The sequence below is a fragment of the Vicugna pacos genome, chromosome 2, assembly GCF_048564905.1.
Source record: "Vicugna pacos chromosome 2, VicPac4, whole genome shotgun sequence".
Taxonomy (NCBI): domain Eukaryota; kingdom Metazoa; phylum Chordata; class Mammalia; order Artiodactyla; family Camelidae; genus Vicugna; species Vicugna pacos.
In genome coordinates this window covers 105111848-105124102 of record NC_132988.1, presented here as the reverse complement: position 1 = coordinate 105124102, position 12255 = coordinate 105111848, and the positions used below count along the sequence as shown (strand labels likewise).

The 12255-nt window shown below is 39.7% G+C and overlaps 1 long non-coding RNA gene across 7 annotated transcripts in view; it reads right to left on the bottom strand.

The window, feature by feature from the left end:
- Positions 1-12255, bottom strand: part of LOC140700553 (uncharacterized) — a 77887-nt gene that overhangs the window by 52105 nt on the left and 13527 nt on the right. For 5 of the 7 annotated variants that reach the window (XR_012078963.1, XR_012078957.1, XR_012078959.1 and 2 more), the window contains one exon: positions 5836-6013. The exons of the other annotated variants lie outside the window; for them this stretch is intronic. This is a non-coding gene — a long non-coding RNA (uncharacterized lncRNA). The remainder of the gene's footprint in view (positions 1-5835; positions 6014-12255) is intronic. 7 annotated transcript variants of the gene reach the window in all.

Genomic DNA, 12255 nt, shown 5'->3' with positions numbered 1-12255 from the left:
TTGGTATTATGAAAGATTCAATAATGAGAGCTTTTGATCATTTTATTCTCAGCATGCTTCCATTCACAAATTCACCTCCTCTTGCTCATCATCCATATTCATTCCTCTCCCATGTGTCCAGGTCCTTCACAGTGTGACTCCACTGAGCAAAGCCTCGTACAATGCTGTGTTTCATCTATGCCTGGACCTCAAGAAACAAAAGCTCTTCTCTCATTATTTTTAAGCAAACGCCCCTCCTTGGCATGCATTCCAAGAAAGACATGCACTGTTTGTTGTACAAAGATCTAATAAATTCATCTTCACTATTGTTCTCCAAGGTGAAATAGGAATGGGAAGGATGAATTTGATTACACCTCCCTGGGGCAAAAGTTGCCTCTGAGTATAATGCTATAAGACAATGGAGTCCATTATTAATACCACGTAAAGTTTTACTAGAAAATAAGTTGTTAAAAACACTGGAAAGGGAGTGGCCCGGATGTTTTCCATTGATTTTCGTTTTGCCAGTAGGATGCTTTCTCCCACTCTTACCACCTGGAGGTCTCCTTCCAGACCTCTTTTTAGTAAAAACCTTGGAGGATTCTGTGCTTTGCATCCATAATTGAGGAAGTGGCTGGATCAAAGGGAATAAACACTAGTGAAAAGTGACACTGAGGAGCAGATAGTCCAAACCCATGTATACACCTGTGCCATTGAGCTGCTTCAAGAGCTTTATGCTCTATTTTTCCTACACGTATTGAGGTGTAATTTACATACAATAAAATTCTTTTAAGGTGACAGTTCTATGCATTTTGATAAACTTGTATAGCCAGGTAACCACACAAAAATCCAGATGTAGAATATTTCTGTCACCCCAAAATGTTCCCTTGTGTCCCTTTGTAGAAAATCTTCTCTCCTTAATTCTAGCCCCTGGCAGCCTCAGATCTAATGTGTGTCCTTCTAGTTCTGCCTTTTCCAGAATGTTATATAAGAGGAATTATACAGAATTGTAGCCTTTTGAGTCTGGCTTCTTTCAATTAGCATAATGCTTTTGAGAGTTATCATTTCTGTTCAATGTTTTAGTACTTCATTCCTTTTTTTATTGCTGAATAAAATACTTATTACAGTGTTTCATTGTATGGTACATCACAATTTGTTTAACCATTCACCAGCTGGTGGATATTTGAGTTGTTTCAAGTTTTGACATTTGTGAATAAAGCCACTGCATCTATTGGTATTTCTCTTTGGTAAATACCAAAGAATATTTTCATGGGTTGTATGGTAATTATAGATTTAAATTCATAAGAAATTATCAAACTGTTTTATAAAAGGCTATACTATTTTGAACTTGCACCAGCAAAATACTGCAATTCTAGTTTCTCCACATCATCGCTGACATTTGGTATTGCCATTAAAAAGAAAATGAGCCATTCTAATAATTGTGCAGTAGTATTTCTTTGTAGTCCTGATTTGCATTTCCCTAATAATCGATGCTTTTAAACATCTTTTCATGTGTTTGTCATGTACATATCTTTTCAACTGAACTGTAGGATCAAATGTTTTGCCTCTTTTTTCATTGAGCTGTTTCCTTATTTTTGAGAGTCCTTTATTTATTCCAGTTATTAGTACTTTTTCAAATTATTCTTTTTTAAAAATGTAAGTAATTGCTTTACAAACATTGTAACCCAAAAGAATTATTACAGTCTCATTTTTTCATTACCTTTTGAGGATCATTTATTCACAACTATTATACTTCTCCCTCAATCTTTCATTCTTAAAATTTTGATCACAAGTCACTTTGAAAGTTATATAAAAACTATCCACTCTCTCTTTATAAAAATCTGTTTATCTACAAACTTTTTCATAGCCTTTTAGGAGTACACAAGATGCTGACTCCTGAAGTTGCATTTGGACCATGAATCATGGATCCCAGCTTAGAAACTCATGTGTGTACCCTGTTACTGCCAACTTGAATCACTAATAATTATCTTCCTTTATCTTAGATGGACACAAGCTATTGGATTGATGTTAGCTAGATCACACAACTGTGCAAAGTATTACACTAAAGACATTCTTTCATCCATTTTAGCAATGTCTGCTCAGCTACACAGTAATTTTTTGTCAGTCTCTGTAGTTCTGTGCTTAATTCCCACAGAAACCAGTCCACAAATGTTCATCACCTGTACATCCATCAGTCTCTGCAGATGGTCCTGTACCTCCTCCCAGAGAAACAGAAGAAATTAGGTGTGAACGAGTTCTCCTCTCTTAATTTAAACTTACACATGTACACATTCTTTCTTCCCTCTAGTCTCAGAGAGAGATGGGACTTTCTTCCAGCCAACATAATCCTTTGTTTTGAGTTCTTGACCCCACTCTACCCTAGACCTTGTTCTTGCACACATCTCCTCCACCTATATATGAATGCCTCCCTCTTAAATTTATTCTCAAGATTTCATTATGGTTTTTAACTCGAAAAAAGAAAGAAAGCTTCCTCAATTGTGTAGCTTATTTCTCACTCCTTCCCACACTCTACCTCAACCATTGTTCTGTTTTCACAACCACACTTCTGAGAAGAATACGTTATGCTCACTGCCTCCAATTGTTCCACTTCTCAGATCACTGTAAACTCTGCAGCATCCCCATACGCCATTAAAATTGCTCTTCACAAGTAGTGAAGAACTTTACATATGGCCTAATTACAAAAAATGAATCGGTTCTGAATATCCACAGTGTTCCTAGATGATGAAACTGTATATTTTCAACAACCAGCCACCTATAAATCAATGAATCACAACACTTGACCTCACACTAGATCACACTAGTTCTCCTAAAAAAAATGCTTTTAGGCACTCCTGTCATAAGCCACTTGAATTCAACCCATCTCAAGTAAATGTAATTGCTGTCACTCTCCCCAGATTATTCCCCAGATTTATTTCTCCTCTTTTACCCTATCTCCGTGATTATCCCCACCACATCCCTGTTGCCCAAGAAGAAACCTGAGAGTCACACTAAGTTACTCTTTTTTCCTAAAGTTCCCATCTGGGCAATACTTACTGAGTGTATAGCATGCACCTTACACTCTGCCAACCTTTTGCCAGGTTGAATTGGACACTGCCTTTGCTCTGTAACTGCTTACACTGTAATTTACACTTGCAGAGGCTGCACACTATATTCAGTGTGGCCTCAAAGATAGGGCTATCTTAATCAGAATGGAATGGGAGAGTCAGAGAAAATTTGCCAGAGGCCACCCTTGAATTGAATGGTAAAGGATAAATGGGAATTAGCTAAGAAAAGGAGAGAACAATAATCCGAGAAGGAACAGCTTCTTTCAAGGCATGGCAGTACGGGTCTGCCTCCTAAGACACTCATAACCCTTTCACTTCCTCTTCAGACACACGGCTAAAAACTAACATATGGCGGCCCATCATATTTTTCACTAGCACAACTTAGAAGTGTTCCTAACAGGTCTCCTTGGCCTCTAGTATTATCTTCCTCCAATCCATCTTCCACACTGCTGCTAGAGTGATCTTTCTAAAGTGTCACTCTGGGCATCTCTCTCTCATACCTAAAATCAGTTAATAGCCCCCAAGTTGTTAAACTGCATCAAAAGACATAATGACTTAGCTTCTCACTACCCTACAGGTTCAATATGCTCCCATCATTGGAGACTCCATTGACCAGCCAGCTCACTGAATATGCCAGCATTCTCCCCAACTTTTGATCCTTTGCATGTGTTACTTCCTCCTCCAAAGATTTGCTTCTTTCCTCTTGTCTGCCGTCTGTGTGTCAATGAGTCTACTCACAAATTTATTAAGACTCAGTGTAAGTGGCGTATGTAGAGATGCTCAGGTAGACTGAAATACTACCTTTTCTACAGTCCAGGGCAATGCGTGCACAGGTTTGTTGGAGTATATATCACACCATGTCTACCTGTTCACTTTTCTATTTCCCTAATCAAACTTGGGATGCCTTGAGAAGCAGAAAAATATTTCAGTCATCCTCAGATCCTCAGCATTCAACATAGTCCCCCATATTCATAGGTGCTAAAAATGCTTATTGAATGGCCTTCAAGTGAGCACAGATTAATTAATATTAGGCACTTCCATTGATTAATGAGAAGGACTTCTTTTGTGTAAATGGAAATATGACTTTCCTACAACCCTAAGCAATCAACAAACATTACCAAGCTCTTACTATAGAGTAGCCCCTATGGCAGGCACTGGGGATTTAAAGATGAAAAACACAGTCCTTACTTTCAAGGGGTATGAAGTCTGTGCAGGAAGATAGAGATGATCACAGGCAACTATCAAAGATAATCGTTAAGCAACATGACAAGGAAAATAAAGAGAACTAGGAGAAAGGGGGATAGAAGGGCATGCAGCCTGGATTCACAGAGCAAGTTTCCAGAGCCAACGAGGACTGAGCTGAGACCTGCAGGGTAAACAGGAGGATGAGATAACTATTCCAGGCAGTGATAGTTTCATGTGAATGTCCTGGGAGAGAGGGAAAACACGGCCAACCTGCAGAATTTAAAGATTGGTCTGGGTGGACCACAGTAATCCAAGAGATGGAACGTAAGGTTATGAAAGGCTCTAGTTCTCAGGGCTTGAAGACAGGACAGAAAAGATCACGTTATGTTTAAGAAAATTGCACTGACTGCAGGACAGTGATCGACTTGGAGGAGAGCAAGAGTGAAGGTGGAGAGTCAGAAAACAGTCTATTCCAACCATCTGGGCAGGAGATGTCGTTGGTACGGCCGGAACTCTGTCAGCTCCCCCAGGCTTTAAGACAGTGCTCTGTGACCACGGATTAAAAAAAGCAGCTGCTGTGCATCAAAGGACCTCGAACATCCTGCCTCCCTTCCCGGGAAGTGATGAGAAAACTACGGAGTGAGAGCAAGAAGGAGCTCCTGTAACTGAAGATCTCCTGCATTTTCATCTGGACACCAGTTTAAACGTGTGAGGCAAAGCTTTACAAGACAAGGCGTGAAGGGCTGAAGCTCAGAAATGATGACAGATTGATGATTAGGCCTTGGCCAGCCACACCGCAGGAACAAGAGTAAGTTACAGAATACAGCCTGAAACAACAACGGTAAAGGTACATTCCACAGGCAAGAAAAAACTGCTCTCAATGGGCTGCTGAATAGCTGCTGTGATGACTGGCAGGAAAATATGTGTCTATTCAATTGGACAAAAGTTGAATTCAATAGGGAAGCAAGAGAAAATCAAAAAGGGGCTTCTATTCATGTACTTCCCAGCTATGAAATGGATGAAAAATGAGGTTTCTCTAGCACGGGTATCCAGGCCGAATCCAGATTCTTCCAAGTTGCTGCTGTCATTTTGTTTTCTTAGAATCTGGCTTCAAGTCCTTCTTCATTAAAAAAAAAAAAAAAAAAAAAAAAAAAGTAACTCGAAAGGGAGAGTCAGATCTCAGTGTGGTGAGACAGAATGTTTTCTACCATACTCCTCTTTCAAAATAAACAACTGCTGTCAGGAAGAATACCCCCAAATTTCCCCACTGAGCCCCATATTCCAATGCCTCACAGTAGAGCTTCTACTTGGCTTCATAATTGCAGAAAGGAATCCAAGTGCACACCAAGCATCCTCATGTTCTAATACAACCCATCCTTTGCCATAAATACGGGGCTTATTTCATGAAAACGGGAGGTTCCCCTCTCCTATTTACTAACTATGCAAATATACATTTTGTTGGAGTAGGGCTCCCATAAGCTCTCACTCAATTAGATGTTAAAAATACGGCGTGAAATTTTATATCATATTTACCCCAGAGAAAGAACAGTGTATCCATTGTATCACACATTCCATGTAGAAGACCCACGGCAAGTTCTGTCTAGCTCACCTTTTTAGATAGACATCTGTCCATCCCATTCACCTTCCTCTATTCCAGTGGCCACTGCCACAGTTCAGGTCACTGCTCTCTCTCACCCAGAGACCGTAGCTGACTTCATCCCAAATGACTCTGCCCACAGTCTTGCTCCATCCAGTCCATCCTACACACTATAGCCAGAGTGATGCTTCTAGAATGCAAAACGAATGAATCATGTCACTCCCCTACTTAAAACACTCATCAAAGGTTTCCCAGGGTTATTAAGATAAATCCAAGCCCTTCAAAATGCCCTTTGTAGCCTGGCATCTTGCCTTCCATTTTTGCCTGATCTCTCATTCGTTTGTCCTTCCCACTTTCTGTTCAAATTAGGAAATGAATCCTTTCCCTGTTCTTGAACATAATTTGATTCCTGCTTACTGAACTCTTACTGTCCATTGGTTTTTCACTTTAAATATCTTTCAGCAAAGTTTTTCTGCCCCTTTCTCAACAACAGCAAGTGCCCTTTCTCTGCGTTCACACTGTATCTGGCATCTTATCGTTTTACCTGTCACACTTGATCACAGGTGATGATGTAACTAGCTGATTCTCCCGCAATATTGTAAACTTTTCAAGAAGTGAGCTTCTCAGTTTTGTTCCTCATGTGTGCCCGACACCTGGCACAACTTGCATATCAGTTTGTGGAATGAATGAATGGTTGGTTGACTGGATAGATGGATGGGTGAATGAATGTGTGAGGATGAGCCTGGTGGAGAGCTTGGTAAAGAAAGTGAATGGAGTCTCTTTTATGCCCTCTATAAAGTGGAGATGATAAAAAGATCAACCTCATATCATTGTCGTGAAGGGTAAATGACATATTTATTACATGTAATAAATGCACTGTGCCTGGCATCTTACAAGCACTCCTCCAAAGTGTACTTGTATTAATAGATGTAATGTTATGTTCTCAAGAAATATGACAAATAACTACATGGATACAAATTAAAAAGCTAAAAAAGACAATTCAGTAGTCAAGTCTAGATAAGTTTTCACCAACATTTCTGTCCTGCTCTTAATTACAAAAAGCCTTTGAGAGGTCCTGTCAATGCCCAGCAGCTGTGGTTGCTACTCATCCACATTCAGCAGGTAGTCGCAGAGAACAACGGGGCACTTTGTGCCCTAGGACCCAAGTTCAACCCTTATTACTAGAGTTGTTTCTGCCAAATTCCTAACCTCTTAGACTCTGAACCCTGTCTGTGTTCTGAGATCTATGACATCTTCTTGCTCCCTCTTGTATTCGCTGACCTTTTGGTCTTTGGTCCCTTGACTGCCTACACTGGTGGTACCTGACTAATTGGGCTTCTGCTCCTGACCCTTTGTGTTTGGCTTGTATCCAGGATGGGTCAGTGGCTTTAAGGACATGCCCCTGGGCAGTGCACCATGCCAAGACACACAGCAACTGGGCTACATTAACAAAATTATCTCCTGAACCTACCTTCAACCAAGTCATTCTTTGTCTCAAACCAACCTATTTATGATCTTCTTTTTATTTTTATTACATCCTTCTCTGTTGCCCTTTCAACTTAGTATTGACCTTTTAAAGGCTTTGATTAGCATTCTCCTAATGTGTCATTTCCTTGGAAAATGTTTGGCATGGTCCCAGGACCCCCTATACCAGTGAATATATTTCCATCCTGCCCTAACTGGGTATAAGCCAGAGGTAATATACTAAAGCTATAACAGGGCAATAAGGAATCAAATTGAACGTTGGCAACAGGACTGGAGGAGGATCCTGGAAAGTCCTCATACCATGTCAAGCATTAATCTTTTGGTAGCTGGATCTGAGGGTTTAGACTCGGGATGTGGGAGACAGTGACTTACCAAGCTCTGAGAAAGCATCCCAATATTTAACAACCATAACAACTACGCCTCAGCAAAGATTTTATCTAGGATGGTGTTTTCCAACACAAATTGATTTTTTTCACATGCACACAAAGCATTGCCCCTTAGACTAATCTCTAAACTGAGGCACTTGGACACGGGATTTCTCACAAAGATTATGTCTACATATATATTTGGCTTAAGTTTCTTCACACAGAAATTACTAGAAGCCAGGTCCCCCCCGAGGTTACCATGTTTTTGAGGAGATGATATTGCTCAGGAAATCTCAAACATGTGACTCTTTGATGCTATAAGCCCCTGAAACTTCACGAGTGAGAAATGAACCAGGAAGTTTGTACATTCCTCAGGAAGCGCATCTTCTCCAAGGTCTACTTCAGATACAGCCATGACGGATATCAGGGGTTCTCTTAGAAAAGGATAGGCAGATAGCCTAACAAAAACGTTTGCCCCACTGCCAGGGCAAAGCCCTTGCCATCTGATGCATGTTACGGACCAGCAATTTGTATGTAGCTCCCAATCTTCATTTTCCCAAGATGGAGATTTTGTTGGCCTTCACCACCATTGTGTACTGAGTGAAGGGAACAGATTACTTGTCTTTGAGCTGATAGTCACTAGACCAGAAAATCCACATCTGGATCTGATAGTGAGGACTGGTTGTCACTCAGAGATGAGGCGCTTCAAGCTGGATTCTAAAATGCATGCTATTTGGGGTTATTACCTGAGGGAGAAGGATGAAATGTATCTATATGAAGAAGGCTGTGTATGGAGACCAGAGTAAGGGGCAGACTGTGTTATAGAATATTGATTGGTTAATTAAATATTTAACCTCTAACCATCTTATCTCCTTCCTTGCCCCATCTACCTTAGAGGCCACAAAACCTAAATATACGCTTTCCCAGCTTCCCTTACAACCAGGGTGAGCCACATGACACACTTCTAAACAAGAAGGTATGTGAAGGTCAAAAGTAATGTGTAAAAGAGTTTACTGATAAAATGAGCAGACATTACTGATTGTTTATATTACCTTATTTTTCCTAACTTTAGGGTAGACACAAGACTCAACGATGTGGCATCCATTTGATAACCATGGGGGAAAAAAATCCAAGAGAGTTAAAGTACAATCCCTGACACTATTTTATCGTTGAACAGGTCAGTGATAACCAACCTTCTGACTTTCGTTAAGTGGAAAACGATTATTCGTGTTAGTTTACATTCCTGTTGATTGGGTTTGTTGTTTGCAGCTAAAAACCTCTTTCCTAACAGAGTCCTTTGTAATGTAATTGAAGTCTCCAACATCATTAAACCCAGTGAAAACAATGGTACCTTTTGCACTGCACATCTTTATGCTTTCTTAAGTCGAAATCACTGTTTCCTCACAGCCCATGTGGGCTATCTGTTCTCTGCCATGGAATCTGTCAGAGTACCACATTGTAATAATCCCAACTGGGCAAGCAATACAAGGGCCAGATGGCTATTAGGATCCATCAATCTTTCCAGAAGCAGATTTTATAATAGCGCACGTAGAAACCTCCCACCAAAATTATCAGAAGGAAACTAAACATAATCGAAGTAGTAATTAGGCATAAATCAACAATGAAAAACTCATATAACTCAAGCTAGCACTTTTGAGCATTACACTCACTATAGACATGGCTGATGATTACAGAACATTTTTTTTCAGAGATACCCCTTCATATGAGAAGCCTTCATTCTCGAAAGTTCTAGACAACCCCTATCAAGTAATTATATAATGGGAAACCCAACTATCATATTATGTGAAAGCAAACATTTTAAAGCAATTGCATACACACTTATGTAGGTGTGGTTCAAGGTACAAAAACACATCCATGCTCACCAGGAACTGATAAAAAAAATTTGATGGGCAGGGAGAGGGTACCAATTTAGTGCTTTAATTTTGTTTTCTACTCTCTTACTTCTCTTAAGTCCTAATTAACCGCATCATCTTCCTGACTTCCAAGTCAGGAAGATACACATAATCTCATTGAATTTATTCAAAACTGCATTATAATGGCATTGAACTATCACTGTAGCTACTAAACAATCCATACCTGTGGTGCTTTTATCTCTGTCCCTTTACTTTTGCATCTGAACAAATTAAAAACTTGATCAAAACTATTCTTACTGTTACGTATAAAAAGATGTTTCCACTACCTCTTTACAAATGATTATTTATCTGCCCTTTGGACAGACTACAGCTGTCAATGGAAGGAATTTGTTTCTTGATATGACTGTTTGAAGACAGTTTTTTCCCCACACAGGAAAATAGCTCCCTGCTTGAGTGACCTTCCATTTCCTACTTCAAATCTATCTGGCAACTTTACCTAAAAGATAGATGATAGATAGATAGATAAAAAGGAGTAGGGCTATTAGGAGTTAATACTTAACACTTGCTTGCCAAATGCATGGAATGTACTTCTTTGATTTGGGCTGTATTGAAAGAGCTAAAACCTACTGCAGAAGATACCAAAATAGAGATGTTATCAGGAAACTCAGGCAACTGTTCTTGGGTGACCTGAAAGAAAGAATTACATATGAGGAAAGCAAATGAGAAAGTGCAAAGAAAAGAAAATACAGTTTGGGGGAAACACGGTAGAACAGAAAATTAAGTTTAATGACATTTTAGAAATAGGTATATGTGCATGACAAAATAATCTAAGAAAAATAGGCTTGTGCTAAAAGCAACTTCAGAAATACAGAGAGTGTGAAAATAATACAAAGGTTGACTTAAAATCAGCTGGTATCAGCAAGAAAGGATGAGTATGGAAATTCCAGGTCCCCATGATAAAATGGCATGATCTTGAAAACAACTGTAAGTTCTCTCCTAGTAGGTGACCCTGGGTGCCCTCACCAAGTGAGAAAACCAAAACCCACAAGAAGCGAAGACAGGGGACAAATGAAGGAAGGCATTTTGACTTTGAGTCAGTCATTCATTTCTTCAAATATTTAGTGAGTTTCTACTTGTGTGAGGCATCGTTCTATGAGATGAGTGTCCATCAGTTAACAGGAGCCTCAAAACCCTTGCCTTCAGGGAGCTTACATTTCTAGTAACGAAAACATAGGTGATACAACAGTAGCAAACAGAGAATTTCATGTCATTCCTAGCTGCAAAATTATGTAAAATTAAACCAAACTATTTGACAACATCTCAGGTACCACAGACCCATTGTCTAATGAAATCACTTTAAGAGATAAGTGATATATTTGCATACGGCTATTGCCTTGCGTTTTTCATGAGTCAGCATCCCTCCCCATAAGAAACCATGCTTACTTGGTGGAAGGTAGAAGCTCAATTTCCTGATCAGGAGATGTAAATTGGATGAGGAGGTCTGTTTTTTTACTTTGGCCTTAGGCCAAAGTGGGGTTAAATCCACAAAGAGAAGGGAGTAACACAAGGTGTAGCCACAGAAAAGTCTCAAAGAGATTGGTAACAATGATCAACGTCAAAACATTCAGAGATAACAGCTTTCTTAAAGGTGAAAAAGAAAGTAAGTGTAATAGCATGTTAAGGAGTTATATTTTCAGACAGGGGTTGCTATTCTAGGTCATCCATCCATCCATCCATCCATGTGTATTCTACAGGGAATGAGGAACTATGTGAAGGCATCGGCAACTTTATGTTCCCAGGGAAAGAGATAAGTTGGCTTGCAAAATCACATTAAGTCCCATGGAGTTTATGCTGTAAGTTTTGTCATTAGAGCTGATACCAGGGGGAAAATACTATGATATAAAGCACATCCTTTTTTAGCCCCGCCCCTTTTTCTCTTCCTGTGCATTGCCACATCTTTGCTTTTCCTGTTTAACATACAGGCTTGGGTGAGCAGTTTCCCAAAGTTGTTAGATGTGTCTATCTGTGAAAGGCAAAGTCAAACCAAAAATCCTAAAAAGAGAAATGTGCCTCCTGTCAGAGGTCTGGCAGGCTTTTGCCATGAATGATGTAGCGAGATTCCATAAAGCATTAAAGGAAGTCCTGGGAAATTTATGTTAAATGCAATCAGTCTTAGAATAGACATATATCTTGAAGTCCACTCTTGACATTTCCTCCTTAAGACAAAAATCAAATAATGACCCTCTGTAAAAACATTAACGGTCTCCTTTTACTGAAAAAAAAAAAAGAGCAAAATTACAGGGCACTTTTTAAGCTCAACTTCTGTTTAGCCCGCCTTGAATTCCTTTGACACACTTCCAGCTCTCCCTTACAGCAATAGGAAAGATTCCGTAAACTAGAGATTTATAACATATGACAACTCAACCCAGATCCTTATGAAACGAGAAGTGAGTCAGCAACATTAGAGCTGCTTGAAATTCAGGGCATTTCAGAGTGACGGGGAGAAATCTTCAAGAATTTCACAAAGAATGTTTTACTCTCTGAAAAATTGCTGAGAATTCTACAGAGGCAAAGCGATGCCTGAGATTTTATTTTCCATTGCTAGGTGGTCAACGACCCCAGGCTTTGTGAGCAGGGGGACCAGACAGCTGACAACAAGAGCCACGTTCTCAGGATGTTTAGTTGCTACCATACACTTTTCCTTAAAA